The sequence below is a fragment of the Salmo trutta genome, chromosome 17 (assembly GCF_901001165.1).
Source record: "Salmo trutta chromosome 17, fSalTru1.1, whole genome shotgun sequence".
NCBI classification, from domain to species: domain Eukaryota; kingdom Metazoa; phylum Chordata; class Actinopteri; order Salmoniformes; family Salmonidae; genus Salmo; species Salmo trutta.
This window is the reverse complement of record NC_042973.1, coordinates 15,774,826-15,782,370: the sequence shown is the minus strand read 5'-3', so window position 1 is coordinate 15,782,370 and position 7,545 is coordinate 15,774,826. Positions and strand designations below refer to the sequence as shown.

At 41.6% G+C, this 7,545-nt stretch overlaps 1 long non-coding RNA gene across 1 annotated transcript; it reads right to left on the bottom strand.

The window, feature by feature from the left end:
- Window positions 1–6,541: 6,541 nt before the first annotated feature.
- On the bottom strand, window positions 6,542–7,121 carry LOC115151296 (uncharacterized). Its single transcript, XR_003867259.1, has 2 exons — window positions 6,764–7,121; window positions 6,542–6,602 (listed from the first exon to the last, which is right to left on the bottom strand). It is a non-coding gene; the product is annotated as an uncharacterized LOC115151296 (long non-coding RNA).
- Window positions 7,122–7,545: the final 424 nt, after the last annotated feature.

The window sequence follows — 7,545 nt, the reverse complement described above, 5'->3', positions numbered from 1 at the left end:
TTGCAGAATATCAGTCTGTCCCTGATGTTTTTCCTGGAGAGAAGTGGCTTCTTTGCTGCCCTTCTTGACACCAGGCCATCCTCCAAAAGTCTTCGCCTCACTGTACGTGCAGATGCACTCACACCTGCCTGCTGCCATTCCTGAGCAAGCTCTGTACTGGTGGTGCCCCGATCCCGCAGCTGAATCAACTTTAGGAGACAGTCCTGGCGCTTGCTGGACTTTCTTGGGCACCCTGAAGCCTTCTTCACAGCAATTGAACTGCTCTCCTTGAAGTTCTTGATGATCCGATAAATGGTTGATTTAGGTGCAATCTTACTGGCAGCAATATCCTTGCCTGTGAAGCCCTTTTTGTGCAAAGCAATGATGATGGCATGTGTTTCCTTGCAGGTAACCATGGTTGACAGAGGAAGAACAATGATTCCAAGCACCACCCTCCTTTTGAAGCTTCCAGTCTGTTATTCGAACTCAATCAGCATGACGGAGTGATCTCCAGCCTTGTCCTCGTCAACACTCACACCTGTGTTAACGAGAGAATCACTGACATGATGTCAGCTGTTCCTTTTGTGGCAGGGCTGAAATGCAGTGGAAATGTTTTTTGGGGATTCAGTTTATTTGCATGGCAAAGAGGGACTTTCACTCTTCATAACAGTCTGGAGTATATGCAAATTTATGATGAAAAGCGAGAAGAGGTGTTTGAATGACTCAGAGACGCTGCATTGGACCTTTTATAGGGTAGGAGGGACACCCTTCCCCGACGCACATGTCTCGACGTCCAGCCAATTAAGGCAGGCGAAGTGTAATAAAGGCTTCTGAAGAATATGCAGGGGGCATATCCCATAAGTGAAATACCGAAACGAATACTTGAAAGAAAGTTGCGCAGAAAGTTGCGCAGTTATGTGGCAAAACAGACAGGGTTGGCTTGGATTGCTGACAACATATAAACTATATTTTGTCTCCAATGTTTGTTGAAAACAAATACATTTGCACAATGACCACTTGTTGTCTCTCAAATACATAGTTACAGTTATTGGTTGGTTAGCTAGCTAGCACAATTTTTTTCCATATTAGCATAGATGTGACATAACTCAAAACACCTCAAAACAAGATATGCTATCAAGAACAAGATCAAAATTACAGCTGCAAGCAGAGTATCCAGGGTTCAAGCTGTGGGACCACCATGCCACCATCAGGAAAATTGGTCACATCGTCCTAGGATGAGCTACTTCTTTACACCTTACCATGCTTCAATGATGAATGGCGCCGGTGGAGATGGCTGCCATTTTACGGACTCCTAACCAATTGTGCTATTTTGTGTGTTTTCTCGCGTTGTTTGTAACTTATTTTGTACGTAATGTTTCTGCCACTGGCTCTTATGACCGAAAAGAGCTTCTGGATATCAGAACAGCGATTACTCAGCTCGAACTGGACAAAGATTTTTCTTTAACGAGTCGGACACAAAGGATTTACTCCAGATACCTGACAAGGCCCAAATCTCCGTTATTCACATGAAGAGAATCCGCCGACACAGGGGACACAGTTCCGGGTGCCTTGTGAGAATTAGTTTGCGAATAGGTAACCCGCCTCTACCATCTGTCCTATTGGCCAACGTGCAATCATTGGAGAATAAACTGGATGAGTTCCGTTCAAGACTATCCTACCAACGGGACATTAAAAATGGAAATATCTTATGTTTCACCGAGTCGTGGCTGAACGACAACATGGATAATATACATTTGGCTGTTTTTTACATGCATCGGCAAGACAGAACAGCTGCCTCCGGTAAGACAATGGGTGACGGTCTCGAGGTTTTGCTCATCTTAGGAATAGTATCTCATGATAAGCTGTAGACCACACTATTTACCAAGAGAGTTTTCGAAGCTGTGTATTTAACACCACAAACCGATGCTGGTACTAAGACCACACCCAAGAAGCTGTATAAAGCCAGGCGGCACTCCATGTGACCGGGGATCTTAATACAGGGAAACTTAAATCCGTTTGACCTAATTTCTACCAGCATGTTACAAGTGTAACAAGAGGGAAAAAAACTCTCTAGACCACCTTTATTCGAAGCACAGAGACGCATACAAAACTCTCCCTTGCCCTCCATTTGGGAAATCTGACCATAATTCTATCCTCCTGATTCCTGCTTACAAGCAAAAACTAAAGCAGGAAGTACCGACAACGATGATACAGCCTATAGGGATGAGGTCAGAGAACTGGAAGTGTGGTGCCAGGACAACAACCTCTCCCTCAACGTGAACAAGACAAAGGAGATGATTGTGGACTACAGGAAAAGGAGGACCAAGCACACTCCCATTCTCATCAACAGGGCTGTAGTGGAGCAGGTTGAGAGCTTCAAGTGCCTTGGTGTCCATATCACCAATAAACTATCATGGTCCAAACACACCAAGACAGTCGTGAAGAGGGAACGACAATGCCTATACCCCCTGAGGAAAATGAAAATATTTGGCATGGGTCCTCAGATCCTCAAAAAGTTATACAGCTACACCATCGAGAGCATCCTGAATGGTAAGACAACTGCTCGGCCTCCAACCGCAAGGTACCACAGAGGGTACTCCGTATGGCCCAGTACATAACTGGGGCCAAGCTTCCTGCCATCCAGGATACCAGGTGGTATCAGAGGAAGGCCCTAAAAATTGCCAAAGACTCCAGCCACCCTAGTCATAGACTGTTCTCTCCGCTACTGTATGGCAAGCGGTAGCGGAGTGCCAAGTCTAGGTCAAAAAGGCTTCTTAACAGCTTCTACCCCCAGCCATAAGACTGATAGGTATAGTATTTAATCAAATGAGACTTAATTTCAACCAGTAGAGAATAGAGGTCGACCGATTAATCGGAATGGCCGATTAATTAGGGCCGATTTCAAGTTTTTATAACAATCGGTAATCGGTATTTTTGGACACAGATTTTTTTTTTACACCTTTATTTAACTAGGCAAGTCAGTTAAGAACACATTCTTATTTTCAATGACGGCCTAGGAACGGTGGGTTAACTGCCTTGTTCAGGGGCAGAACAACAGATTTTTACCTTGTCAGCTCGGGGATTCGTTTTTGCAACCTTCCGGTTACTAGTCCAACGCTCTAACCACCTGCCTTACATTGCACTCCACGAGGAGCCTGCGTGGCAGGCTGACTACCTGTTACGCGAGAGCAGCATTAAGCCAAGGTAAGTTGCTAGCTAGCATTAAGCTTATCTTATAAAAAACAATCAATCTTAACATAATCACTAGTTAACTACACATGGTTGATGATATTACTAGTTTATCTAGCGTGTCCTGCGTTGCATATAATCGATGTGGTGCCTGTTAATTTCTCATTGAATTACAGCCTACTTCGACAAACGGGTGATTCAACAAGCGCATTTGCGAAAAAAGCACTGTCGCTGCACCAATGTACCTAACCATAAACATCAATGCCTTTCTTTAAAATCAATACACAAGTATATATTTTAAACCTGCATATTTAGTTAATATTGCCTGCTAACATGAATTTCTTATTACTAGGGAAATTGTGTCACTTCTCTTGCGTTCCGTGCAAGCAGTCAGGGTATATGCAGCAGTTTTGGCCGCCTGGCTCATTGCGAACTGTGTGAAGTCCATTTATTCCTAACAAATGTCGTAATTATTTATGACATAACATTGAAGGTTGTACAATATAACAGCAATATTTAGACTTAGGGATGCCATCCGTTAGATAAAATACGGAACGGTTCCGTATTTCACTGAAAGAATAAACGTTTTGTTTTCGAAATTATAGTTTCCGGATTCGACCATTTTAATGACCAAAGGCTCGTTTTTCTGTGTTGTTATAATTAAGTCTATGATTTGATAGAGCAGTCTGACTGAGCGTTTGCCAGCAGCTCTTTGCAATGCTTCAAGCATTGTGCTGTTTATGACTTCAAGCCTATCAACTCCCGAGATTAGGCTGGTGTAACCGATGTGAAATGGCTAGCTAGTTAGCCGGGTGCGCGCTAATAGCGTTTCAAACGTCACTCGCTCTGAGACTTGGAGTAGTTGTTCCCCTTGCTCTGCATGGGTAACGCTGCTTCGAGGGTGGCTGTTGTCGATGTGTTCCTGGTTCGAGCCCAGGTAGGAGCGAGGAGAGGGATGGAAGCTATACTGTTACACTGGCAATACTAAAGTGCCTATAAGAACATCCAATAGTCAAAAGGTATATGAAATACAAATCATATAGAGAGAAATAGTTCTATAATAACTACAACCTAAAACTTCTTACCTGGGAATATTGAAGACTCATGTTAAAAGGAACCACCAGCGTTCATATGTTCTCATGTTCTGAGCAAGGAACTTAAATGTTAGCTTTTTTACATGGCACATATTGCACTTTTACTTTCTTCTCCAACACATTATTTAAACCAAATTGAACATGTTTCATTATTTATTTGAGGCTAAATTGATTTTATTGATGTATTATATTAAGTTAAAAAAAGTGTTCATTCAGTATTGTTGCAATTGTCAATATTACAAATAAATTAACAATTTTAAAAAATAAAATCGGCATCGGCTTTTTTTGGTCTTCCAATAATCTATCGCCGTTGAAAAATCATAATCAGTCGACCTATAGTAGAGAATGTGAAATGCTTTATTGAAAGAAGTTCATTATCCAAATGTTATAAATACATGCATTAAATATTATAATTGTAATATAAATACAAGTTCAATCTGTACTTTAATGCACTTCTGTTGTGCATTATAAAAACAGAGGAAGAGAGGTGTAAAAGGGAAAGAGGTAAGAGCAGGGAAGGCAGCATATGATTAATGAATCAGTGCTACCCAAATATTCTCTCAGTTCATCAAAATTACATAGTGTTTGTAGTCGGCCCGAAGGTTATCTAAAGAGTGGGTAAGGTGGCGATGATGGAACTGGCGGTCTGCATCCTCTCATGTCAAAATATATCTGCAGACGAGAGACAGCGATAGCATGTTTAAACCTTGTTATTATTTTTTTATTCAAACATTGTTAGTCATCAATCATCAGGAAGTGAAATGCAAAACTGATCTTGGATAATTAACTCTGGGACTACTGCATCTCTATCTGTATTTCAATGTAAAGCATCTCTTTAATAATACTTCCTGTTGACCTGACCAAGTGACCTCTCACCATGCTGTGCCCTCTACGTAGCCAGGTCTGATGCGGGAGGGGTTCACCTACACAGCTGATATAACCTAGAGGATTTAGGAAGAAGAGAGGGATGAAGTGAAGAAGAAAGACTTATTGAGAAAATAAGGTAGTTAAAGAGACAAGTGTTCAACAGGAATTTGTGCGTGTGGCCTCACCTCGTGTTCATACTAAGTGGCTACACAGTATTTTATGCTGAAAAACATGAACGGACACACGAGGACAAACAATATAGCGTAGTTATAGAAATAATGAAGTGTCTTACTATTCTCCATTGTTGGCCTTGCCTATTTTTTGACGGTGGAAGGAGCCAGTTATACACCTGAGCCTGTTTACTGCACAACACAATTCATCAATCAGATTGATACATGTGTTTAGGTTATAGGGTGTCTAATTGTTCTACATTTTTTCAATATGGGTGATTTAAAATAGCCTGTTTTGTTTTTGTACAGACATCACACCCTTACCTAAAAAGCACCCTCACCTGAGAAGTAGAAATCAAAGGGAGAGAAACTGGGAATTGAATAACTGCAGTTGACATAGCTAAGTAAATGGAAGAATACTCTTATTGCAATCTGAATGGCTCTTAAAAGAGCCTTTGGTTGTGCATAGTGTAGTCTATGGCGTTGTCAGGGAACAGCACCCTCTTAGTAGAAGTAGGAGGTGAAGATCTCCGGCACACAGATTGCCTCTCTTGCTGCGATTGTTGGACCCCATCCTTGAAACATCCTGCAGAGCAGCAGACTTCTCCTCTGGTCCTTGTGTCCATCCTCATGAAGTTATGCAGGACACAGGTAGCCTTCACACACCTGAATTCCTCCAGGAGGCAGTCCCTAGTGGCCCTGGTCACCCAACCTTGCAGTGCCCTACACATTAACTGTAGGCAATCGTTTTGAAGGAATCTTCAGTTACAAGGTATCTGTAGGAATATGGAAGACAATGTAATTAGACTTTTACATCACCAGGTCATTGTGAATTACTAAAGTATATCCCTTATAACAAATCATGATAACATTGTATTGATAGATGCATGGGCACACGTGTAGCATGTGACAAATACAGGATCATATGAAGGATGGCATCACAAATGAATACATAAATACCACTTGAAGAACGATGAGTTGATCATTTGAATCAGCTGTGCAGGGCTAAGGCAAAAACGTGCACCCCTTTGAGTCCCCAGCACTGAGCACCACCGCGCTTCATTGGGACCTCTTCATATGTAGACAGGCTTTCATAGCTCTTTATCTGAGAACACAAAACCTCACAAGACTTCATTATACTCAAATTTCAACGCACTGAATGTTATGTTACTATTATCTCCGTCTTCACTTCTAGGGACAAGAAGTGTAGCTCCCTCCAGTAACCACGAGCACAAACGTTCCTTGATTTTAACAGGCGCCTTTATTCTGTAGTTTTAGTCAGAATTATCACCTTCCGTGAGAACTAGAAAGTAAATGAAAAATACAGTTAAGCACACTCTTACAACCTTCTTGTCTTACGAGTGACTTATTAGCTTGGTATAACTCTGAAGTGCTTACATACATAAACAGTTTAGCTGGAGCTATAACAGTATCAGATTAAACACATGAATAAAGGAAAAATACCTCACTGGCTACTTATTACAGAAGGGAGGAAATCAAAACTTCACACTTAATATTCCTGGCATGAATTCACGCTTCATCCTTAATTATTATAACGTTACCATCCTAACATACACACTTCAACCTTTACGAACTACACCCGAAGACATGAAAATGTAGCTAACACAGCGCGGGATTGCCCTCACTCCAAAGGTGTGTTGCTACGATAATGATCCCCGTTACAACAGTTATTAGCCACGTAGTTCCGCTTGTCTTATCATTTCCCCCGCATAGCGAACACGTAAACAATTCAAACAAAAAACAACGACATAGACACAGGTTAATTGTCAGTTACACATGTTTCCACTCAATTTTTATGCAAGAACAGTCATACCGGGCTCCCGAGTGGCGAAGCTAGCACCTCTAGCATCTCAGTGCTAGAGGTGTCACTACAGACCCTGGTTCGATTCCAGGCTGTATCACAACCGGCCATGATTGGGCGTTCAATAGGGTGGTCATATAGGGTGGCACACAATTGGCCCAGCGTAAGGGTTTGGCCTGGGTAGGCCGTCATTGGAAATAAGAATTTGTTCTTAACTGACTTGCCTAGTTAAATAAAGGTTAAATAATAATGTCATGACAGCTGTGATGGAAATAGGAAGTTTCGGTAACATTTTATAAATGCCGACACATCATTTGTTCGTTTGACATGGTGGGATCTTTTTGTGTCGGTAATTAATTATATGAGAAATCTGCCTTTATGCGCAAATATTGACATAATAACCATCCTATTGAAGTAAACTTGG